At 41.7% G+C, this 26181-nt stretch overlaps 1 long non-coding RNA gene across 1 annotated transcript; it reads left to right on the top strand.

The window, feature by feature from the left end:
- The first annotated feature begins 3240 nt into the window (after positions 1 to 3240).
- Positions 3241 to 7754, top strand: LOC110353528 (uncharacterized). Its single transcript, XR_002404142.4, has 3 exons — positions 3241 to 4353; positions 4997 to 5153; positions 6136 to 7754. It is a non-coding gene; the product is annotated as an uncharacterized lncRNA (long non-coding RNA).
- The last annotated feature ends 18427 nt before the right edge of the window (positions 7755 to 26181 follow it).

Here is a 26181-nt window from a genome sequence, read left to right as displayed (position 1 = left end):
GGTCCCCGTCCTTTCTCAGGACAGGTGATTGCTGCTCAGAAACAGTTAAACTGACATCTGGAGGAATAGATATATCTAACAGGGGTGAATTCCTGTTCCTCCCCAATCTAGTTTCCAATGTGTAAAGTAAAGGGCTCCTGGACTGCAAACTTCATGGTTGCAATTCCAGGCATGTGAGTACAGACACTGCACCTTTCATGTCTTGGAAGCGTTCTGCTTTATGTGTGATTTTCTTTCCCTTCCTCATCTCATGCCATTAGGCCTGATAAGGCCTTTGCATTAGGATAAAGAACCAGGGAAGGAAAAATGTTACTTGAGGGGGTGAAATTGCAATATTAATTGTCTGGAGGGAAATTTTTCCCAAACACATAGAATGAGATTTAACATCTATATAGAAAAGTCAAAGTACCTCCTACCAGGACTTATTTCCACTCTGACACCACTTACCCAACACCAGAATCCAAAATTTCTGCTTCCCTTGATTCCCCTGAATCAGGAAAAAAAAAATTTTCCATGCTTCTGTAGGATGAAGATCTCGGTAGTGCCTCTGGCAACACCTGCACCAGAGGGTCAGCCCCACAGAACATGTGCAATAATAACTATGCAAAAGCATCCAAGATCACTCCTCCGATGGATTATCCAAGGTCCATGAAGTTCCAGTAAAGAGGCTGTTACTCAGGACTTCACAGGCCTCATTCTACATTAACTTTATTCATTTTGGTTCTTGATGAAAGATTCCACAATCCAGTTTTCATTGCCTTCTTCCCCCTCATGTTTCTTTTGTGCAAATAGAAACCTGTTTTACTTAGTGTCTTGAGATAAGTAATTATTCACATTTACCTATCTGGCGTTGCTATTTCCCATAATGAATACTATTTCCTTACATCTGTCATGTGGTCTTTAAATCATGTAAACATCCTCCTTTTTATGACTGAGCCTATGGAAAAGACCCCTGCCTAGGTATTGAATCTTTTAGTTTCTAAGTTGCTCACTTATTCTTACTATGTTCTGCAAATCTAAGACATTTACTTTATCAAGACTTTGTAAATCTTAGTCCCCATGGAAAATCCTGATAGGAGCAGCTCATTTCTTCTATTATTCCTTCTATTTCATTCTGTGATTCTTCTCACCACTAGTTGGAGATAGGTCACCAAGTCTGGGCCTCACAGCTTTGTGCAACAAATGCTATAGAAAATAAATATCTTCAGGCTAACAGATGAATTGGAATAGAATGAAAGTGCAATTTTAAAAGAGTATCAAGTTTCAGAAAAAAAAAAAATCAGATGGAATTCACGCTGTTAATTTTTGAAGTACAGGGAGAAAAGCATATTCTGATTATTATTTTTTTTTAAGCTGGGAAATTCCAGGCAGACCTTCAGCTAGCAAAACAGAGAGATAGCCTTCAATAACTGTAGGCCTTTTGAAATTGTTCATATTATTTGAACTGTTAATTCTATTTTATTTTAAATGAAACAAATTCCATCCAGTTCTAATAAATTCTTTGTTTCCAAAAGAGACACATTATCATTTATTGCTTGTCTGGCGATCTTATCTAGCACAAATATCTTAGTGCTACACAGACATAGTGAAAGCCAGTGTCCTTACCCTCAAAGTCTCTATAGGCCCTTGGGTCTTTGAGTCCTGTTTCACTGACTTTCACGGACTCTTGCCATAGGCAATTTGCTGAAAGCCAGATAGCTATTTTTGTAAATGAGGATGTTGTGGATCTCAAAGAGATCAGGGTGATATTAGAGCTGATAACACAGAGTAATGGGATGAAACCGAGCTAAGGAAAATGTGATAATGAAGGCAAGCACTAAGTACAGCCTGTTTGTATGACTGTCTCTTCAAAGGAAACTCTGGTACGTGAACTGTTCAAGACTGGCTTGGGCAAGGCAGCCAACACTTTCTTTGGAGCCATCTGGGACTGGAGGAATTGATTTGATGACATCGAAGGTTGCTGGGATTTATATGGTGAGGGTAGATTTTTCTGATCTCTTGATTTAATGAAGAGAAGCAGGAACCAAGCTGATGTCCCACTGTGAGGAGCACCTCAGGATCACTGTGGTGCTTTGCTTTACATGGACATATCGAAAGAGAAAGTGCTATTGAAATGAATTGAAAATGTCACAGTTTTTTAATTTTTTTTTTTTTTTTTTTTTTTTTTTTTTGTCAGGCAGGGCAGATGGCTGAGGATGTTTTCTGAATTTAAGAGGTGACAGCATGACAAGCACAGTGATCAGAGAGCATTCATGGGCTTTTACCAGAAGTTTTATAGAACAACCTGAGGGTCTCGCCATGAGATTTATAGACTAATAACCTCCTTTTTATGATGGGCTTTAGTTATGACCTTTATTCTTTCACTCTTTGTGTGCCAACTCCGACATACAGTCGGTTCTCTTCTGAGTCATTTCACTTGCTTCTTATTCTTCCTAACTTTTAATTTTCTTGCTCTGCAGTTCTTTTGCTTCAGTGTCCTCTGATCTTCCTGGGGTTTCCTGAGGACTCTAGCACTTCCTCTTACTGGTCATTGTTTATTTTATGGCCTCCTTGGGGAACTCTTCCAGACTGAGAAGGGTTTGCCAGGGAATGGCTTTTCCATTTTTCCCTGGTGATGATGTATTTCTACTCAATGCCTGGGATTCCCTATAGGCATTTTTTCTGAAGGGTATTCATTTCTCACATGATGCTCTGGGAGCTCTCCCACTCTTATAAGTAAGCAATGAGATCAAATCTGAGCTGGATGCTCTTTCTCATGTAAATTTGATGCCACTGCAATCAGTGAGTGTTGGAGATGCCCTTCCCAAATCTATTGCCACCTTTCCATGGTGTCATCAAGCTGCTTGGGCAGGTGACCAGCCTCATCTTCATTTCCTGATGTGACCGGTAATTTGGATTTCTTGAGTAATTCTTTGGGCAAGACATACCCAGCCTTCCTTGAGCAGTTGGCTTCTTCCAGATTCTCTCTGTGTTTTTCAGCTCCTCAGAGACAGTACCTGGCTCATTGTGCTACCTATTCTTCAAGTCATGGGCAAGCTGATGGAAACTAGGCATGTCAATGCCTTTGACCTATCACTCCAAGCTCTATGTCAGGCAGAGCTGCCTTCGATGATGGAAGTCAAGGGAATTACTCACATCTGCACGTACCTCTGACTCCTAAAGTCTTGTTCCTACAAGCTTCCCCTCCATCACCCCATCTTAAAGAGCACCTTGGTGCCCGTCTCCGCAGGCTGGCCTCTTCCTCTCCTCCTGTTCCCATTCTCTTTCTCCCACCCTACCAGCTGGCAGGCTGCTCAGCCCCACAGCACAAGCAGCAGCAGCAGCTGGGCCTCCTCCCAGCACCCCTCCGGCACAGCTGCAACTGCTGAGCACAAGCAGGACAGCTGGCTGGCGTCTCCTCCGCGTCCCCCCTTCCACCCTTCCTGGCTGCCCTCCCCGTTCCCTCGCCAACCTGGCTCACCCGCCTCTCTCCTGGGCCACCCCAAAAGTGTGGTGGCCCATGCCAAGGCTTGGCAATGTATCTTCATTATCCCAACTCTCTGCATGCGCAGCGACGGAGCAGCATTCCTCCACCTCTCCTGTCACATCCTGCTGGCAGCCAAGTAGGATGATGATGACACAGTAGGGCTTGGGTAGGTTTTTGCTCTGTCTTGTCCCGCAGCCAACCTCTTTGACCTCTGGATGAACCCAATAAAAGAGAGTGTCTTTGGAGCACGCTCTTGCCGGTTTTACATCTGCGACCAGTTGCAATTTAAATTCCCTTTCTGTTTGGGAGAGGAAATGAGAGAGGAGTAAGGAAGAGTGATAGTTAAAACGAAAAAAAATAAAAATAAAAATGAAGAAATGAAAAAGAAAAAAGAAGCTGGATAAGAAGAAACCAAAAACAGAGAACTGAGGCAAATCTTGTGGTCGGAAAGAACTCGGTAAAAAGTGAAGTCAATGTTTCATAATATATTAATATATTTCTTCTAAGAAAACAGTGGAAAAAAAGTACAGGGCCTTATCTTTTGTCCATAGCTACTTCACATGTAAATTCACAGGGTCACTGTTGGGGTGGGAATGTGCCGAGCATTTCACTGACACCAGCTGAGAACTTGTCAAGCGTCCTGGTTTGACAGGTAATCAAAGCTTAATCCAAAGGGCAGGCCAGAACCCCAATTACATGTCCAACGGTCATCGTAAACATTAATATATCACCACCGGCTGAGCTGGTGAAGACTGAACTCTTGCTGCTTAAAGCCTCTCCTGCCTCCAACAGACAGCCAAAATCCCAATCCCAAAATAGCAGCACCATAGCAGTAACACCATCATAATCCCCAGCCATGGACTGACTGGAAATGAATCGACAGAGGGGTAAGTGGAATGAGCTTGCCTTGAGATGGGACAATTTTGATTAATTCATTGTAAAAATGTTAAAGGGTCAACTGCTTCTTCTCAGAGCTAGCAGAAAATGTTGTTCTGCGTTAATGTACTTCATTTTATTTCTTTTTACAGTCACTAAATCTTCACTGAATCCAGTGGGCAGTCAATGAGGGTTGGACCAGGACATTGCAGTGATTTAATGACTACTATCTTTATTTTCCAGATAACTTCAGTGATCTGGATGTTACAGTTGCAGATGTAGTAAGGCAAGAGGATCTTAACCTTTGAAACTCTTTCAGGCTGCTTTGCATTCTGACACAGCTGCAGCCCCCCAGACAATAAATCTCCTTATATATTAAGCTGTCTGGGGAAAAGACTGTTCATCATTATATATGTATATCAATCCAAAATTAAAACTTCCTGGTGTTAATTTAATTTATGTAGTAAAACAGTGTAACAACAATGCCTTAAGACAGGGAGCAAAGCTATGTAGATCAACATTTTTATTTTTAAAAACTTAGTTCCAAATGAAATTAAAAAAAAAAAAAAAGTGACTACTTCATTTTCCTAAGTGAAGATGCTCTGAAAAATTTTCACTGGGAAAAAAAAAAAAGTAATCATTTTTTCATTTCAGAATTTTGGTAGACAAATGAGATAAAGATGTGACTGGGGTTGAAAGCCTAATGCCTCTGAGAGCTCCAATGGGAAAACTTCAGATTCCATGCCTGGCAATGGAGAGCACCCATGCCTTGGGGAGTCCAGTGCTCTCAGAAGGCTCCAGGATCTCAGTGGTATGTCATAGAAGCTGGATATCTCAGATTCCTAAGCCTTAGGTCAGCCTAAATAGCCTGTCTCAAGGTTTTGGAGGCTCTACTCTCTGACTAATCACCTGATTTCTACCAGGTGGAAAACCCCTCCCAGCATTTCAAAATCAGCTTGTCCAATTGCCTGTTACTTTGAAATATTTGTACTGTGGAAGAAATGTGTATTCTCTGGTTATTTTTCTATTTTACCTGAATTGTCCAAAATAGGCAGAGTACATGAAAAGTTTTGAGGCTTGGATTTTATTATTGTTGTTATTATTATTATGATTATTACTATTTCTTGAGGGAAGTATAAGCAGAGAGCAAAGCAAAGTAGTTTTCACAAGACTGAGGCATGCTCAGAACAGGGTAGAGACCAGCAAGCAAAGGTCACTGGATTCCAGCCCCCATTTTAAACATAGAAAAGCAGAAGTAGGAAGGAAAAAAATAAAAAAGAGAGAGAGAAAGAAAGCAGTGGCATTCTCTTTTCCATCCCCTCATCTTGTGCAAATGGTTTCTGTATCCATCGAAGGGTTTTGCTGACTATTAGCTCAGCTGCAGAGCATTCAAGTGGAAAGCTGCAGAGCTGAGAATTGCTAGCAGCTTCTCCCAGCCCCATTAGCTTGCTACTCACACAGTCTGTCAGTAAAGCGGCTGGAACGAGGTGTAGTTTTTGATTTTGGTTTGGTTTGGTTTGCTTTGTTTTGTTTTGGGGGGTGATATTTTATTTTTTTCTCATTCTGAAGGATCACACAGAGCAATCATTTGCCAAAGCTGAACTACAGCTACCTCTGGAGAGGGACATGGCAGTAATTTCCCATCAGGTGCAGATGCATCATCAGTAAAGGGAGGAAAGGTGGAATAATTGCTTCAGCTGATGCACAAGAGAGTTTGGAAAAATGGAATTTGGATATTAGGACAGTCTTCTTCACATCAGTTTTGTACAGAGGTGTTTTATCTTTCCCTGCAGAGTTCTCCTTGAGTCTACTCCTCATTGAAGCTCACCCTCCCATGGCATCCCAAGGACAACAACTTGGTCATTTGCAGTAATGCCCCTGGAACTGGCTTCAACAATGTTGCATCAAACCGTGGTGGCAAGATTGTTTATGTTGCATTTTTTTGGCATATTTGGGATGTAGTTTCCACCACTTTGAAGATGCCAATATCTCCAGTTCTTCCATTTCTTAAGTGGTAAGCATCTTTTAAGAAAATGCTAACCTGGGTCCTGGGATCACCAAAACCTCAGAACAAACTGCAAATGCTGCCTCTGAGCATTGCCCAACAGGTAAAATTTTTAAAGTAACTGAGGAACCATGGAGCAATGGGAGAACATGACAAAGAGAATGACATAATGTGGATAAACTAAAGCTCACTAGAATAATAGAACTAGATTAAAAGAACTAAGATTTCTAATTTGTTTCAGTCCATGTTTACTCCATGGAAGAAAGGTTTATCATAAAGGCTAGACATAGACCTGGTGATTTTACCAATATGTGATGTATTTGGGTCCTGAATATGAAATAGATTCTTTCCATTGAGTTCTGCCCTTATCCAGTGGCCACCCTTTCATCACTTCAGCACTTTCTGAATTTGTTCTGCCTGATTATATTCAGGTTTGGAGCAGGAGAACTGTTGCTCCAGAGCAAAAAGGCCCCTCACCTGTTGTTACTTATCTTCTACCAGCTAATGCCAGACATTTCCGAAGAAGGTGAGGAAAATTACATTGCACAACTGATCTTTACTCTGCTAAAACTCTGCCTTAGATGGAGGGGCTGGCATACAACAAGACTATCCCATAATCCAGAGGTATGATGGTTAGAAGTCAGTCACTCTATCAACCTACATATTTACAAGGTACTTGGTATAAATACACAAGAAAAATTGGATGACCTTAAGCGCAGGAGAATTGGAAATAGAATGAAATCTAATATTACAGAGCCAAGCACTTAGAGACTAACAACAAGAATAGCTGCTTTAAGCAGGGTGCTCATCCACTGGAAACAATGAAATTGCAGGAGAAGGAAGTGGGTCCATGCCTTCATCATAGCACGATCAGGCACTGCTGATGTGATGCAGTTATGGAAAAGCAGCATGCAGTAGCTGTATGCAGTACAACAACTATTTACATTTAAGTTAGTGAAGTGTTAATAGCATAGGACAAGGTCTCCCTTGGCATAACAGAAACTGTTCTGGCACTCCAAGTCCAAAAAAGGTGAATTTGAAGTGGAGCAGATAAAGTAAAGGGCTTCTGCGGTGATCAGGTGGACAGAAAGCCCATCAAATGTGAGGAGACTAGGAGAGCTTGTTTTGTTTATCCTAGATAAAAACAAAGATGTGTTGGTCTGTGTTAATACATCGGTGATGTAGATGTCACAGAGGGTGACAAGTTATTCAAGTTAAAGGACAGTGCTGGAACAAAAACAAATGGGTGTAAACAAACTGGGAATAAATTTAGTCTGGAAATTAAAATAAGGTTTCTAAAACTCACATCATCTTAGGTATCTATTCTTACTGTGTCCTTCTCCCTGGCTTTGACCATTATGAAATTCCTCTACTGCTTCTGCAAGGTCATTCCCCTCACCTGTTTCTATGCATCTTTCCCATGATGTTTCTTTTTCTGCTGCAGCAGAGGCATTGCTCAATTCATTTGTTCGTAGTGTCAAAAACATTCCTCCTAACCTTACTGTCATCTTCAATCCAGCACCAGTCTCTGTGTTTGTTTGTTTGTTTTTTTGTGTGTGTGTGTGTGTTTTTGTGTTGGTTTTTTTTTGTTTGTTTGTTTGTTTGTTTGTTTTTTCCAATTTTAAGGTTGTGTCATCAACACTTGTTAAATTTTCAGCATCTTTGAGGAAGGCTTCCCAAACATTTGGAAACAAAGGTAAGAGGTCACAAGTTGTGGCCCAGGATGCATCAATAAATTGATGCTCAACAAAGACCTTGACAGTTAAAGAAGAGGTGGCCTGTGTGAAACTCTATAGGCATGTGGCCTCCAAAGATGAATGGCTGTAGTGCTTCATCTCATACCATGCCCATATCATCACATTCAGACCCCTGGCTTTTTCCAGTCCCCGTGAGCAAGGGGTCTGCTACTACCAAAATGGCTCATTCAACTACCTTGTGGTCACTTCCTAGGACCAAGCTCATTAGCACTGCACAATAAGATGTGTCAAAAGAAGGACAGGAAAGGGAGTAAGAAAAAGAAAACAGAGCAAATGGGAAAAGAAAAATTCAAGAGATCCTTCCTGGAGCCCACCCTGCAATGTTCACTGACTCCAGCCTCGTCTACCCTGCCCAAAACAGAGCAGCAGAGTTCAACCAACATGACAAATGTCAGTGGGAGCTGTTGCCCTCAGCATCAGTGCTATAATTAACCGAGGAAATATGAGTTTCACAGGCTCTCAGACATGATCTTAGCTTGCTGTGGAAATGAACCAATGATGATATGCCCGCCTGCATCCGCCTTCTCTTCTGTCCCCTCCCTCCCCGCACAGGCCCCATTCCCGCCCCACACAAGAACAACAGCAGCTGTGTTGGTATTTATATTCACTCCAACATAGTAGAAAAATCACTGCCAACACAGAGCCAGGCCCTGCCTTTGCACAGACCATCTGCCAACTGCTGATGCTTGCAGCTCCCCCAACCTCCTCTTCTGGTTTCGTCGGCTCCAAGCCCAGGTCCCGTCACCATTCATCTGCCAGTGGTGGATAACCATGTTCTGGGTTTGGTGTACAAAAAAAAAGCAGGCTCGTAACCTGTTTCCCTGCTTACCTTTCCTAAGAGCCCCTTGCTGTGGTTAGAGTGGGTCCCGGAGGAGACAGCTTGCCCCTGTTGCCTACCCACATAATCAAAGCATGAGAGCCAGTGACAAGCACTTGGTGCTTACGGGTTTATGTGATGGGTGTGCACAGGTACCCTGGGTCACTGGGTGAACTATGTAAGTATAGAGCTGAATCACATGAAAGTATATTTATCACAAGCTAAGCTATCTCCATTCTCCATAGAAGACAGGAAAAAAAAAGAAAAAAAAAAAAGGAAAAAAAAAAAGCTGTGAACAGAGTTTTGCAGAGCCAATTATAAGATATTACATGGAGCTAAACATTGTGCCAAGATACATACTCTCTCCCTTTTATAGATTTCTAGGCACTTTCTGATGTGTTACAATAATCTAGTGAAAACTAGATCACTAGGAGGTAGTAGAATGAACCATTAATTAGAGTTTAAAGCCACACCATTAATTGAAAAGGAAAAACGCAACCATTAAAAGCAAGCATTGATATGATCCCATGATCACATAATAACAGCCTCACCACCCTGGAGTTATTCTTCACCCTGTCCTCATTGCTGCCTCCCCATCCACATTAAGCTTCCCTCCCTCCCTGGCTGGGCTCCAACCAGCTCAGACCCATCTGCTCCTGCTGTCTTGACTGCACGAGCCAGGAGTTTCCAAGTCAAGACTTGGGAGTATCGCAGCAGGTCACTGTTGATGCTTCATATGAAGAAGAACAAGCTGTGATAGGATTTTACTCCTACTGAAGGAAAAAAAAATAATATATATATATATATATATATGTATATACACACATATATATAATATATATTAAGAACAAAGATATTGATAGTAGTCCCACAATAATGGCAAGACAGACCACAGCCTACAAGACTAGGGCATGCTTAGAAATCTGTTCCTTTCTTTTTCACATCTAATGCAGCTTTTAGGGATGCAGACTCCCCGGTGGTGTGAGTCCTGGGTGGTCAGGCCTTGCTTTGGGAATCAGGTGTATGCGAGCCCATTAAACTTCTGCCCCCTCATGGCAGTCACTGCCCTTACTATTTTGATGTCAATTGAGGACAAAACCTCATCCCTGCAATGGCCGGGGCACATGATGTCAGGTCTCGCTGAATGCACCCAGGCAGTTGTCCTCAGGAGGAGTCAGGCTGGTCTCAGCACCACCAACAAAGCTGCCCTACAAAAACTGGGGGCACGTACGTGACGAACCCTCCGCGCTGTCCCCTTCCTTTCTTCCATACAGGTCATGTTTACGCAAAGCCCGGGCAGCGGTAGGGTGGGAAGCAAACAATTATTTTTTTTAATTAATTCTTGGCAGATAGAAGCCCCTGCTAATCACAGCTTCCCGCTTCAGCCTTGTTTATTGGCTGTGACTTCAGAAAGCACGGAGAGAAGGAGCCAGCACTTCTCACCCAGGTCCCACAGGAAAGCTCCTCAGCAGGGATAGCTGGAATGGGAGGCTGCTCTGTCCAGGCTCAGACCTGAAACTCAACAGCTCCATTAGCTGAAGAACAGCAAGGTTACAAAGTCTTGTCTGCATCCTTAAATCCTACTGGTGGAACAGGCAGGGATGAGTCGATAGCCAAAGGAAGCTTCATTCGACACCCTGTGAGACCTATGAGAGAACATTTCATCTTAGCAAAGGCCAACAGAGAGAAAATGGGGACTTGAAGGCACAGCACGGTTTACCCAGCATCATGCAGAAGTTCAAGGGTAGCACCCAGAGCAGAACCAAAGTCCTGTGAGTCCTAGCACAGCGTTTTATCCATTAGGCAACACTGCCCAGCTGTTAATTGTAACTCGGTGAGTGGAAATGCGTTTTGTTAACAGCCACTGAATCACTGTCCTGGCAGATCAATGGGCTAAACTTTATCCTCCAGACAACAACCCACCCTCCTGTTCTCCTTCTTCCCCTAAACTTCCCTTGTTATATAGGAGAGCCTGCTCCAGTCTGTCTCCTCTGGCACTGCAAAGTATTCCTGGGCTTTGTACACGACCTGTTAAATATGGCTCTAAGGTGCCTATGTTTCATGTATTATCTGTGTCCTGTAAATAATTTTAGGAGGTTTTGAGATAACAGTGTTGCAGCATTTAAAGAAGGTTCAAAATTCTCCGTAAGACACAGCTACAGAAAAACAAAAGGGAATGTTCTTTATCCCAAAGTGCCCTTTTTTTCAACATCAAGCCTTGTCCTGGGAAGCTGTCAATTTTGGAATCATCTTATTTACAGATTTAAAAAAAAAAAAAATCAGAACAAAACATTGTGACCTTGTTGAAATGGCAAACATTAGCTTCTGTTTACCAACTCTTAAAATGTTCCTATCAAATTTGGAAAGGTCGCAGCCGGGATGAAATGGCTCAGTTTTTGAAACAGATCATTTTGATTGTGATTTGCAGGAAACTTTGGGCAAAAAACAATTTTGTATTTGTTTGTATATTCTTCCACTTCAGAACAAAACCAGATTTCAGAATCATGGCATTTCCTAGCAAATAAAACTGAGTGGTTCCCACACAGCCACCCTGTTCCAGAAAGACAAGGAAGGTTTTGTTGAATAATTGGCAGGAACAAAAGTTGTCCAAAGGGGAAAAAAACTGAGCCAGAAGAAGTTTTGAAGAAGGTTTCAAAGCCAGTCCCAGAGGTCAGGACAGACCTGAGTTGCTCTGAGCCACATTAAGAACATCCCAAAACCCAAGCAAGAACTTCACCATTAAGATGATCCCAAAAAAGCTGTGCCACAAAAAATAGCTTCCTTGCAGTGTGCTTTGGATAAAGCCTTCCTATAGATGTTCTTGTAGCAGTGGAAAGGGGCAGAGTTTGCCCTCAACACCTTTGCTGCACTCTCTCCAGCAGCTTAGCATTTCCAACCATGGGTACACCCTGCTTTGTTTTCTTTGGCCAAAGTGTTTTGAAGCTTCATGGGGGAGAAAGGAAAAAAAAAAAAAAAAGGATTTGGAGCCATCCCTCCTCTCTCCAACCACTTCTCTCCACTACTGTTTACTATGTGCCTTCAATACAAACCTAAACAGCTGCCTTGGATGCCTGTTGTCACACTCAGGTAAAATGAAGACCGTGCTGATTTCAGCTCTCGTTTTCCACACATGTTCTGCAGCCATTTACTCCCTCCAGCCTCTTTGCCGAGACAATTTTCTCTGCTAGTTTTGGCAATGTTCACTGAAGAATAAGATCAACCCACACTCCAGGACATTATCTTAAGGTCTTCTTTAGCAAATAGCTATTAGAACCTTTTGAAAACAGTACAAGTAATAATAAAAGAGAAAGTTATAGGCTGTGAAATCGTGGATCAGGGCTTGTATGCTAGGCCAATGCCTGAAATGAAGGTTGTTTTCTCTCTGCTGTGCTGATAACTGCTTTAATTTTAGTTCAAGAGTATTGAGATAATCAGATGCATAACTGTTTATCCTGTCCTTGAAACCTAAGCAGGTAGAAACAGAAACTGGTTTTCGCACCCACGATTCATTGACCAGACTAGCTGAATTAGAAAAGGGAGAAAAAAAAATTCAGCTGGTCTAGGCCAGATTTAAATACTTATTCCAGGTGCCACTGGGTGAGAAAGGTAGTTGGTCTGTGTCCCTCAGAGGCACAGTGCCCTTGGCTATCCTCCGGGAGATGTGCCGTCGACACCGTTCCCTCTCCGTGCCGCAGAACAACCTTCATTTTTCATGGCTCCCCAGGGTGCATGCCCTCGAACGGCACTCACCAGATCCTGACCCAGGTCACAAATCCTCAAGTTCCGGAGTAACGTAAAATACACATCATAAATAGACGTATCCCTGGCCCCAGCTCGCTCTCAGCTTTGCTTCTGTTTTCTTGAGCCTAGTCTGCCTGATTTTCTCCAGTAGTTCAATCATATTTATTAGGAATTTATAGTTCTCCGTAGGGTTTTTATATTTAGCTGCCTACACTGGAAAACCACATTTTTATAGATGTTGGATACCACACCTTTCTCTGTGGCTCCTCAAGGCTTTTTTTTTTTCCCTCCTTTTTGTGCTTTATATGTGGTTTCTGTAGCTCAGCCCCATTTTGTCTCTATCCTTTGCTCCCGTCCACCAAGACTGTAAACTACTTATCAGCAATGCAAATGCCAAGTCACCTTTAAATGGCTACAGAAGTTCATCTGGGCTTGGATCATCTTTGGGTATCACAGCTGCTCTGCTCTGTGACTGAAACAAAGAAACAGGAAAAAGAACAACTTTACAGCATTTCTAAAAGGCCAACCATATCACTCCATGCTACAAAGGCAGGGATCTGAAGTGTCTCATCACAACCCTTAATGTCTAAGCTCACAAGGCTTGGACTGCTACATGTGATGGTAGACTGCCTTCTAGGATGATCAAGGCCAATGGTCTTCCCAAAATTACTGGTCCAACCCAAAAGAAAACATTGCTAGTCAATGATTATCTCCACTTCACAGTTATTTAAAGCTTGATTCTACATGAGCCATCAGAGAAAAGAGAGGCCAAGACCCAAGTGACTTTGCTGTTTGCCTTGCAGCAGGTAAATGAGAAAACAAAGCGTACCCACACTCTTTGTGCCATGGCTCCAAAAATGAATCTGAGAGAAAAAATCCCACCAGTCTGCCATTTTCTTAAGGAATAAAAACAAATATAAAATGAAAGGGAATGGTAGTTAACTCATTCTGAGCTCAGTTCAGTTGGTTTAGGCATATTAAAGTGTTTACATAGGCTAATATCATTTACAGGACAGGTGAAAGAGCTTAAGAGAATCTATCCCAAGAATAGGAAGAAGATCATTACTGTAAAACCCAGTAGTATACACAAATTATTTTCTCAGAAAAATAAGTTTAAAAAGTCAGCACAAAATCATCTTTGAGCCAGAAACATAAGACTTTATCTCCCTTTTTATATCTGCCTATTCCATACATTCTTCTAGGACTTCTTCTAGGACCTTGCAAAACCAAAAATGCTCTGTGTAAAACTTTTCTAAGATGCCTTTTTTTGCTAGTTCCTCTAATAAATGTTTTGCACTTGTAATTTCTAATATTTTGGATGGTGTCACGGCATTTCCTCACATCACAGGTGGTGTTGGTGGGAAGCAAATGTAGGCAATGAGCTAGACAGGTTATACAACAGAGGAAGTAGCAAGCATCTTTCAACAGCATTAAGCTTTCTTACTTGTCTGATATGGACAAAAATTACAATAAAGCTGAAAACCGAAAAAAAAACAAAAAAAAAAAAAAAAAACAAACCAAACCAAAACAAAAAACTAGGACCTGGGGGCCTCACAGTGGCTGGCAGAGTGAGAGAGGACTGGAGCTGCCCAGACACAAAATATGCTAAGGATTAAACAAGGAAGCTGGAAGGCAGCTGGCTTTTTGCAGTCCCACTACCATATCTTTGTGAAGTCTTTTTTTACTGTTGTTAGTTATTTGTATATACAAAATCTCTGCCAAGATAAGGAGCTGGCAGTGTAGATTAGAAATCTGTGTGGTTCCAGGATGGAGCTTGGTGTTTTGCAGAATCGGACTTTATGGCTACATAAAGACATGACTGTTATAATCATGAGAAATTAAGGTCAGAAGGTGTTTCTGGTATTTCTGGAGGTGTCCAGTAACGTCACATACAACTTCAAAATTGGTCCAAAACTGGTTCTTCCCATTCTTTGTTTCAAAAAAAAAAAAAAAAAAAACACCACCAACAAAAAAAACCTATTGTTAAACCATTTAACAGACCTACTGAATTGTCATTGACATTCCAGAGAAATGGCAAAACACAAATGATAGGATACTGAAAGTCACGTTACCACCTTTTTATACGGGGGGCATGCTAATGCCTGTGAAGATTAAATGGTGTTCTTGAGGCTATACATTGATCCTGGTGAAGCTTGGAAATAAATCTGTGTGTTTAGTGTAAAAAGATACACATTTACTACTAAGTAATGCAAATCTACATCTATTTTGCCATTATTGAGTTTGTCTTTGTCTATTCGAGCCTACATCTTTAATCATTAGAGGACAAAGAGCACAAGTAAAATTACTGAGAAAGTGGTATTTTGGTATAAGAGCCAAAAAACAGACCAGGCTACTCTGCAAGTATAACCCATTGCAGGAAATCTTAACACCAGATAACAGCGTACACAGCCACACAGCCTACACAACCACCCCAAAGGAAATAGTCACTGCTCTGTGCTGGAAGCTTTCAGGCATGACCTATCTAATAATGCATCACTTCTTTTTATTAAGAATCTGGAACCTAGTAAAGACTTCATGTTCCCTTAATGGCCTTGCCCTAAATTAAAGAAACCACCAACAGCTCATTAATACCTCATTAGAAGGTGTGAATACAAGATATAAAGAGAAGGTACTGTAAAGTAACCATTAGGAAAAGAAATTGAAAAATCAAACTCCTCCCAGGTAATATTCTCATACTTAACAATTTATCAGTAAAGGCCAGATCTCATCACTTTTGGCTTGCATACACTAGCTCCTTTATTTACTGTGAGTCAGACTGTGGAAATCCTATTTATTCTGTAGTTCTGGCACAACTGCAGATACCAGGGTTAGGAAATTAAGCCAGCCAAATTTCAGGATTTCTAATTCATGAGAAATTTTGGCATTTGGAAATTTGCTTTTATTCTGACTACAAAAATAAAATTCTTTCCTTCATTATTGCCTGTGACTGGAAATTCTGATTCAAAAAATGACTTTAGAAATATTGACCTGTGGATTCTTGTTCACATTAGTGGAAATCTGTATCATTTGTAAGGGAGATATTTTTTTATAGTGGAAGTAAATATACTTCAGATGTGTAATTCATTTTTTCTATTACTTGGATGTGTTTTTCTTATTGTAAGAGAAAATCACCATGAATTTTGAACACGTATTCTGAATGTAAATATACAAATAAAAGCAATGTCAAGAGAAGCAGCAATAGGGACAAGTGTTACCATTCAGCTGATGAACTGTTCCTATTAACATCTTCCAAGAAAAAGGGGTCCAACAGATATTACTGATACAACAATGCTTTGGTTTCTTCTTTATACTGGCTAAAGAACAGCTCGATTCATTACACAGAAGGTGGCAGGGAAGATTATCTTAAATAACTAGCGCAAGAAATGATAACGTGACACTTTAAAAAAATACCTTACCTGTAGCAAGATTAATTTCAGAAGAAATATGGCACCTGAGCACAGAAAAAACAGAACATATAAATGATAAGCCATTCATATAAGCAAAAATTACATTAATTTATCCAGACTAATTGCTTGCAGCAAGAAGAACAGCTCAATGGGAGACTAAAGCCATATGTGAAAAATGATGCACTAAAAAATCTGAGAAAGAGATCACATCATTTACCTTAGTTAGAGTAATCTTTAGTAAATTCTTCTAGTGGTGGCATAGTTTAGTAGAGACTCTTCTCTTCATAGGGCACTAAGACACAAAGCTGAGAAAGCACTGGTGCTGTTTTTCTGACCAAATATTTAATGCCTGAGTTAGTTACTGAAGTTTCCTCAAAGTCAATGGAGAGAAACAGACTCTCTAATGTATAGCTCAACTCATGTAATTGGTACTAATATTTGATCAAATAGCTCAAACTCTGAAAGGGTCTCACACCCTTGTCTGTAAGGAATGATTGAGATGACCAAACTGAATGTTGGCATCTACTTTGGGGATATCTAGGGGAAATTAACCTGGAGAAGCTGTAGGGGTAAGATGCAACTTAAAATTAAAACAACAAAATATGTAAGAGTTGAATGTCACCTCTTTGCTGTGAACATTTTCATTTAATCAGACAAAAAACATTCCTAGAGGTGGGGGATAAATCATCAAATGGGTATTTTGATGTAAATAAAACAGCTTGCTTTAAACCGTAGGATGGGATGGATTGATCCTTAGTGAAGAGATGGGCAGTCCATCACAATGGAGGATGCTTGCAATTCTCATCTCAGATTTTTTCCTTGGTGAAAATGCAAGATAAAATGAATCTTTCTTGCAATGAAGAAAGAGAATCAAATGATGACCAGGTCTGCTGGCTGCTTCTGCACCCTACAAACTCCAGGGGTCCTGAAGACACTTTCTAATTACAAATACCAAAATAGTTCTTAAAGGCTGAGGACAAACTCTGAAAAGTTTTATGGCTGAATATACTCACCCAGCTCAGCAGCTGGATTTCCAGAGATGCTGAACAATGCAGAGGAGGGGATTCACCTGAAAAAAATAAAAACAAAACAAAACAAAACAAAACAAAAACAGTTGGGACTCATACAGCTACCAGAACAATGCTGCCTGCAATCCCTTGTTAAAATCTTGTCAGCAGTATTGCCTCTAAGCAAGCGTGGGAAGGCCATGATCTAAAGCCTGTTGAAGTCAGTGGAAAGACTCCCATTGACCTCAAAGGCTCAGTTTTATCCTCTGAGCCCAGGAGAACTCCAGCTGTGGTTTAGTAACTGCTGGTGGTCCGTGCGCCTGTGGTGAGTGGGCTGCATCTGGGTCATAGAAGCATATTAAGCCTAAAGACATATGAGCTACCAAGTCTGCATTTCCTAAGCTTGATTGGGTGTGCAGTGGTTTGCGAGAAAATTTGAGGGTTGGCAGAGTTCTTCCGAAAGGTTTGGGAATTAGCGATCTGGTACCTTCACTAAAGGCTTTTTACTTGTAGCACGTGCCAGGACTATTCCATGCATTCTGACAAGGATTTCACTGAGGTTGGGCATAGCTACTTGTCCTTGTTCCAATGCCTGCTTTCCTAGAAAACCTTTATTTACCCCTAGGGAACAGATAAAACCAAGACCTGCAGCCTAAAACTGCGCCTCTGTTTCCACCACTGAAGTGATAGCCAGAGCATTGGTTGACTTTTTTTCCTTTTTTTTTTTTTTTTTTTTTTAAATTAATCTGTTGTCTCTTTCCTTCCATTGCAAGCCATGGGTAAACACTTTCACAAACAGTGTTAACTTTCCCCTCTTTATATAATTAGAAATGAATGAACTCCTAGTCACCCTTCACTTGACTGAGGGAAAATTACCTCATGCCCAGTCGTTTCTGAGTGAAAATCCCCTGGTGTTACAACATCTCCCTTTTACAGGAATCCCAGTTAAAGCTAAGAATTTCCTCTAATAATCTTCACACCAAACTTCCCCTGTTTGGCTCAAAGCGACTTTAGAGGAAAAGATTTCAGACCACAAGTTCACCCTGGGACAAAAATCAATCCATTTAGGTTTTTAATATCTCAAGTGTGGACATCACGACTGTGGCCCGGTATTGTAGCAGTGGTCTCAGAAATACTGGAGAGAATACGAATGCTGTATCCATCAAGGCCCATGCATACACGTCCAAGGACTTCATTAGTCGCCACCCGCAGCGCTGGAGAGCTGTTCCAGCACCACAATCCCAAGCTGGTCAGGGCTGCTGCTTTCCAGGACGCTGTCTCCAATCTCATGTGACTTGCATTCTTCCCTTCCCAATTACTGGCCATGAATTTGGCTGCGTTAAAATCATACACCGTGCAAATGAGCTGCCCTAGCAAATGATCCAGACCACTTGGGTGTTACTGACCTGTTTCTGATGATTTTCATCACTTTGCTGTAGTCTGCAACATTTACAGATTGTGCCAGCAATAATTTTCTGCTTTTCTTGGATCAATAAAAGATGTTGATAAAGGTGTTGGATAGCATTGAGTCAGGTTGGATTGCTGTGGGACCCCCTCTAGCTGTACTCCAGGCAGATTATGAGTCCCCGTGCACAGATATTTTCTGCGATCTATCAAGTAGCCAGTTTTAGTCCATTCAAGACAAAGATTTTAAGTTGCAAGCACAACAAATAATCTCTTTGAAAACGATTCCCATTTTTTTCCTGTTTCCTACCATTCCGCTCCAGAGGTTTCCCATACGACACAACACAACAACACAACACAACATAGCAACACAAAGAAATGATTCAACATCTAGCATAGCAGGGAGGGACTGACACCTTCACTGGGAGCTGGGAACAAACAGTTGACACCAGGAATTTACCGACATTACTCTGCCAGCAGTGAGATGCTTGGTTTCCCTTGGCAGCTCACCTGCTTTGGAAGTGCCAGATTCTGCCCAGGACCCTGCTTGTTCCGTCCTGCACACACACACACCAACTCCAATGGCTGTGCTGCAATGGGGAGGCACTAGAGAAGTCTTTGGCAAGAGTAACGATCATTTTACTTGATTTCAATTGTTTCTTGTCAATGAAAATGAGCAGAAGGGAGCCAGACCCTATTTAGAAACTCTGTACAGCACGGCTTCCATTTATTTCTCTCAGCCCTAATAACTTGGCTGCATCAATCTCTCCTACTCCCATCTCTCTCCTCCCACTGCCAACTTGAGTCTTGACTTTCTCCCCAGTTCCAAAAGGGACAGTAGGCAGGGGTAAGCCAGCCCCATAGGGTCTTAACCACCCCATCAGCAAAGACTCATTTCCTTGCAGGAGTTGGACGTGGTCTCTGAATGTTGCTTGTCTCAACATCCAGGCCAGAGAGCCCAGCTCCATCATGGGACATCATGGTGCTTGGAAGCTCTGTGTGAGAGCTGTTAAGGCTGGTGTTTCATGTGGGACCAGAGAAGAAGTAGTGAGATGTGCAGGTCATTGAAATATATCTTAAGGCAACCAGCTGAAAAGCCCGTTGGCAACCTGCTTAGCAGTCCTGTAGTTAAAGCACATTGATTTTCAAGGGTCTCATGTCCACACTTTTCACCAATTAACCTCTCTCTCTTTCCTTTTTCCACATGAACACATTTGTCTGTCTACCACCATACACACCTATCTGGAAAAGCAGTTGTATTCCTGACATTCATGCCAATCTGAATTATCCTATGATCCTAGACCACAGTGATAGACAGATATTAACTTTCCTTCGGTTCGTCTGCCTGGCTCTCTTTTAATAGTGGCAAGAAGAGCTTCCTCCTCTCATCACTCAAAAATCAGACTGTACACAGAAATTTTAGAATTTTCTTCCTGACACTCCAAACCACATTCTCACTCCATACTAAACACTCTTCTCTGAGGCATTTTTAACAAAATATGTTGACACCTAGAGAGAAAGAGAGAGAGAAAGAGAAGAGAGAAAGAGAGAAGAAAAATGGACAAACTCTTTTCTTAAGTAGGAAAAAAAAAAAGTTTGAATTTTGGATTTGTTCTAGACATTTGAAATACCATGTCATCTGCATGATTGCAGATTATGGTGATTGGCAGGGCAGCTTATCTCCGGGTAAATTTCTGCCAAGTTTCTCTTTCTTTTTTCTGCTGCATGGATGGCATGGGAGTGCATGGGGATGCAGGTTTGTAGTCTTCTACTTCCAGGTGCAGATGTAAAGGCATTGTATGCATCAGAGTCCACCATTTGAGCACAACGACATTGGTGATCTTCTTCTGCTCTTAAAATCAAATATGAATTTTCTTTGATAATCAGCCGTATAAACAACCGAGTGACCAGAAGACACATGAATAAAAGTTTTGATTGTTGTCTGAATTATCACCCAGTGGGCATATAGGAGATATAGGTGCTCAGAGCACCTGTTTGACACTTTCATTTGTCATAGCCCATGTGCCCAGACAGATGCTGATCAATCCAAAACACTTGAGTTGTCTCTCCCTGCACTGTCAAGAAAAAGATTTGATCATGACACCAGGCTACCCACTCTGAGTACGTTTTGAACACAACCACTGAGAGGTTGCCTGTGACATTCATGCCTTCCTTGTGCTTGAGCATAGCAGCAATAACAACCATTAAGTTAGGCACTGAGAACAAGTGAGCAGAACTTTAATATCCCATCCCCAAATATGTATCTGTAAATCAGCAGAGCAGATTCCTACCACCTTGATCAGGGACTAGAGATTGAATCTTTGTTTCTCCGACTTATTTGAAGTACTTCTATAAATGTTGCTATTTATGCACAGGGTTATTCTCAGGGCATCAATCAAACAGAACAGAATGCGGGCAGATTGTCCTGTTTACTAATAATAATCAGATTTGAAGGACTGCCCAAAGACAACCCAAGTCTAAGTTAAATTCTTACACATGGTGCAACCAAGATGAGGATTGCCAGCTTCAACCAGTAATGGGGCACCAAGCACAAATAGAGTTTGAATGTGGACTACCTGGTCTGGAAATAAATAAATAAATAAATAAATAAAAGAGAGAAGGGATGGAAACAATGCGTGACCTGTCAGATACTGTGACTTCGGGAATGTGGCATTCAGCAAGTACATGGAATATTGCTTAAGCTATTTCTGTTAATTCATGTCCTTCTATTAATTACCCTCAGTTCACTTTGGCTGGAAATCAGAAGCCATTTGATGTTGCCAGGGAAGTTTAGAGGGACAAGAGCTAAAATAATACTGAAGGAGCCATAGGAGAGGAGTAGTATTGACCATATCTGCATTGTAGGGAAAGATTAAACCTTTAGAGACGTCAGCATTTGCCCGTCATCCTTTCCGATGCCTGCATATAGCTGTCTTGCAGCACAGATGGGTGAATATCTTTGGCATGACCCTGAAATTTCCTGAAGCATAGAATTAAAATTAAGTCCCCACATTCTTATTTTGCTACCAAAATGGACAGACAGATTTCTTAAAGTCTGGGCACACAACTCATCGACTTCAAGGACAAATTCATTACTAGGAAACACTACAAAACATATTAGGAAACCTTGATCTCAACCATTCTTTGTGTCCAATTCCTACTTGTAGCTCCCACTGAAATGCCTTCCTGAATTTAGGTAAATCCAGACTATGGTTAATTAACTGTTATGGGAGGAGTCACTAGATGGCAATGTTACCCATGCTCACCAGGGCAAGATACTTTGGCCAGTGGATGCAAGTTGTTTTATTTTGTTTCAGGATGAAGAAATACTATTTTGTTCCAGAATTTGTTGTGGGTCAGTCTTTAGAGAGAAGCAGTGGCTGGAAGCACAGAATGTGTTCCCCGTTTTAGTCTTTGAAAGTAAATTATTGAGAAAAAAAAAACAAATTTGGTGTGCAGGCTGGCATTTCCGGAGCAGCAGCCTGATCTAGATCATCACTTTTTCAACACCAGGGTTCAAGTAAAAGAACTAAATTAAATTAAATTATCCCAGACTCCATCTCATGATTTTTTGTTTGTTTGTTTTTTATATGTATATTTTTTCCATTTCATTGGGAAGAAAAAGCCCAAGGTTTCTGATCACCTTATTCTGCACCTATTACAGTAAAATAGGCAGTTCTAGGGCACAAACTGGGTCATTGGGACATAAGTTGCCCAAGCAGTTTCTAGCCACCTCTAACCAAAGCCAACCAGCTTTCTCACAGACAGTTTCTGGGCACATTTTGGAAGCTGGCACAGACCAGAGACCATGCTCATTAAGCAATCTGTAGGCAGCCACCTTGTCTTAGAAAGTAAGAGAGTTTAATCACACAGATGCGACAATGGATCCAGGCCAGGGAATTGTCCCAGCTACATTTAATTTGTTAGCATCAACTTATCCTTAGCATCTGAAATGGATCAAAGAAAAAGGAGGCAACCTTACCCTGGACACACAGCATATTTTGAGAACACAGAGCAAGACAGAATGCTATTGCGTGAGGTATGCTGAGGCTCTGACTGTCTATCTCTCTTGCCTATGTGTTTTAAATTATGAAGCTTATCCAAGGTAGATTGAAGAGAGGCTGCACTGCCATCCCAGTTGCTGTCATCAGATGACACTTGATGTATCCCAGGAGCAGCTTGGTGGCAGGCTTATATTCCTGACAGAAGAAATTATTCCATAATGAAATTAGATGAGGAATTTGGCTTTACATGGGGACTGTGGGTATCTGTGTCTCTATACAATGTAAATCTAAACTCGTGCTAATTTCTCCAAGTCCCGCTCTCATAAGGGGGAAAGGGCCTCCCTCGTCCTGTTTACATTTTCCTAATTACCTCATTTGTTCTGTGTTTACTGAGGGATTGGGTTCTTAGGAGGCCAGCACGAGACATCACAATACTACCAGGATGGCTCTTGATTGGGGAGGCCCTGAGCAGACCTAGGGAGAGGATCAGATGGCAGAGATGGGGATATGCTAATTATCCACAAGAATTTGAGGGGGCTAAAAACCAGCAAAGAAGGTTGGAGGGCACAGAAAGAGAGGCACAATATCATGGGAAGAAAATACAGGCCAGGTAAAAAGTGGGAAATATTCCCTACCTGTGCAAGCACGTGAGCTGAGGAACAGCTTCCAGAGGGCACAAATGGGGAGCTTTCCCTCTTCAGATTAGGGTCTTTCACATGGGGTGAGGTGTGTTTGAGCCTCCTGATCCAGCACAGGAAAGAAACGTGGTGCAGTCCCAGGCCCATGTAACAACCTGAATCTAGGAAGAGCAAAGCTTTCTGAGAGGGTGCAGCACAGTCGGTGTGTGGCCTGTCTGCCTTATCTGCTTTAGCATGGCCATATCAGTTTTCAGAGCACCTGGTACACCACTGCTGCTGGCTCTAGGGTTCATTCCTGCCAGTTTTGTCTCTGCGACATGGACCCTCTTTGATGTGCACCACCCCAAAAACAGCTTCTTTGTGGTTCTAGGGCTACTTTCTCTCCCTGAAGTTGCCCCATCTTTGTTTCATTTGACATGACCAGGGTGAGACTCACTGGACCAACTGTGAAATATCTGAGGAATAGCTAGCTGCAAGAGGAAATCAGGTCCAGCCATTTGAATATTGGTTTGGGACATAGATACCTTGGATTCAAGCCATTTGCTTGCTAAAAGCTTGTTGAGCAACCCTGGCTAAGTGACAAGGACAAGATTCACCAGGAGAAATAAGGTGTCGCTGCACTCAGGGCTGGTTCTAGCAGTAGTGACTGGACCTGAGAGGGGAGCTCAGACTTTGGGTTGGGTCTTTGTGGATTTCAGGAGGGGAAGAAGACTCATCCCTGCACTGCGTGGTGCAGATGGTGCTCAGGGTTCACTCTCAGGGGTGGATGGACATTAACACCTCCACAGGGACCTTGGTCTGGGCCTTTGCTGGAACCTAGTAACCTTGAATCATAACTTGTGGTTTTTCTGAAGAGAGAGGGTCAACTCAGTTCAGAATGCCCCCAAAATAATGATGAGGCTGTGTTGTACTCTACCAAATGATGTTTCTGCAGCTATGTGGGCATTAAACATCCTGGAACAAAGGTATAAACTTACAGAGCTTGCTGAAAAGTAGGAGGCAGGCTGGGGCAGTCCAGATGGATTGTGTTGGAGGGTTGCCCTGGGATAGTAAGGAAACTTGATGCAATATGCATCCACACCGTCTGTCTGGTGTGGACCCACGAGCGAATTACCCTGTTGACTGTAACTGAATTTCTTTTAGTGAAATAGATAGCTTACTTCACAAGAGAGCCTGGGAATCATCAAGTGCGCCTGCAGTGTAGACAATCATTGGACCAGGGCTCTGGAGCAAACAGGAGTTAAACAGAAAATGTAAATTTATATTCTCTGTGTAATGGAAGAAGAATCATCACATCCCTTTTACATTATAGCCTTGACCTCATTATACCCAAGAAATAGAAGATGTAGATTCAAGACTTTTCTTGACCTTAAAGGAGATCAAAACCAAATCTCCCTATTTCTAGAAACTCTTTTTTTTTTTTTTTTTTTTTCTTTTCCCTAATGCCTGGGAGAGATGGGACACTTAGTGCCCTAAGTGACAAGACACAGGTATGTTAGGAGGTATTAAAAACTCATTAGGAGATATATTCTCCCCATTACCTGTACATGTTTAAATGCCTAACTCAGGTCCATGAATCAGAGAAGCTCAGCTCCTTACGAATTCCTTCCTTGGTTTCCTTCTTGTTTTTCAAGTCTCGCATGGCTGGCTAGGCTGTAATTTCACCAACCAACTTGGCATAAGAAATAAAGTCAGGAGTATTGCTCTTTTCTCAGCCACAGACTTGCATTGTAGAATATAGCCTGAACTCCTGGTCCTGTTGTCCTCATACGTCTTGAAGTGATTTGGATCATAAGGGAAGAGAGGCTTATTTCACATGGATGCTGGAATGAGAGATGATTTGATTTTATTTTATTGCTTGTAGTTGAATTCTGCTGTATCACTTTGGTTTCAGAACTCAGTCAAACTAGATGCCCCTGTCAAGTCTGGGACATGACTAGCTTCAAACCTGATGAAGGCAATAGCTGAGCTCTCCCGTGAATCAGGACCAGAGTCCTTAGCAAAATTCAAGACTATGCTCCAAGGGGAATATTCACAGCTCTACAAACTAATAAGTCAATCCAGGGACCACTGTCTGTCCCTAAAGAAACACAAAACCGTATGGCTTATGCCCATTCAGCTAAGCAGGATTTCCACTAAACAAGGTGGTCTCATTTTGTAGTGAACCAAGTCTTGATGTACAGCATTTCATGCATCTGCAATTAAATTCTGTCTATGTGTTCCTACCATGCTGTATATGTGAGGTCTTTTTTACTGAGGGAAGAGTAAGTATCCTCACATTATTTAACATCAGGCACTATCAGCTAGGAGTGACCACAGCAACTAATTCCCTAGAGATTTTACCTTGTCCACATCCACATTCCCTGTGCTTACACAATCATACATAAATTACACCGGTTTTACTAAACTGAGGTTAGTTTAATTCCACTTAGCTTGAGGCTGTCTATGAAAACCAAAGTAATTAATCCTGCTTGTCAAACCAAATCATCTTCTGCATAATGCTGTCATTACCAAATCACTTTAAATCTTACATAATTTAAACTTTAAAAAGCAAAACTATGGCTGAGGTCAGGCACCTGCGCTCTGGAGTTAAGACCTACATCTGCTATCTTTTACAGCAGAGGTATTAGTAACCATTTTCTTTGTGCATGCTATGCCTATGCATGAAGGCAAACCATGCATGTACCTGCCTTAATGAAGATACAAAGTCACCCTTGCTCCTTCACTGGAAGGGGAGAGTTGTTTCCATATCCCCATACTTTCCAGCAACTCAGGTTTCTATCCTATACCAAAAGTGCACTGTTTGTTGTTAGCATTGTCAGGAATCCCTTAAAATGCAAGCAAAGTGGTGCAGACACAGATATGAGTATGAAAATCCAAGAACAATAACCCATAGTTCTGGGTGGGCCATTCATTCCAGTGATGGTGATTTTAAAGTCTATGGTCTTCAAGGCCAGCTCTCTGCTGTTGTATTCACCACCTCATAAACTTAGCAAGTTCTAGGAATTCATTTATTTTCTCCCTCTGGAAGACTGGTCCAGAATCTCACTGCTTCAGTT

Source organism: Anas platyrhynchos, chromosome 4 (genome assembly GCF_047663525.1).
Source record: "Anas platyrhynchos isolate ZD024472 breed Pekin duck chromosome 4, IASCAAS_PekinDuck_T2T, whole genome shotgun sequence".
Lineage (NCBI taxonomy): Eukaryota > Metazoa > Chordata > Aves > Anseriformes > Anatidae > Anas > Anas platyrhynchos.
Note: the sequence above shows the minus strand (reverse complement) of the source record. Positions and strands in the feature narration are given on the sequence as shown.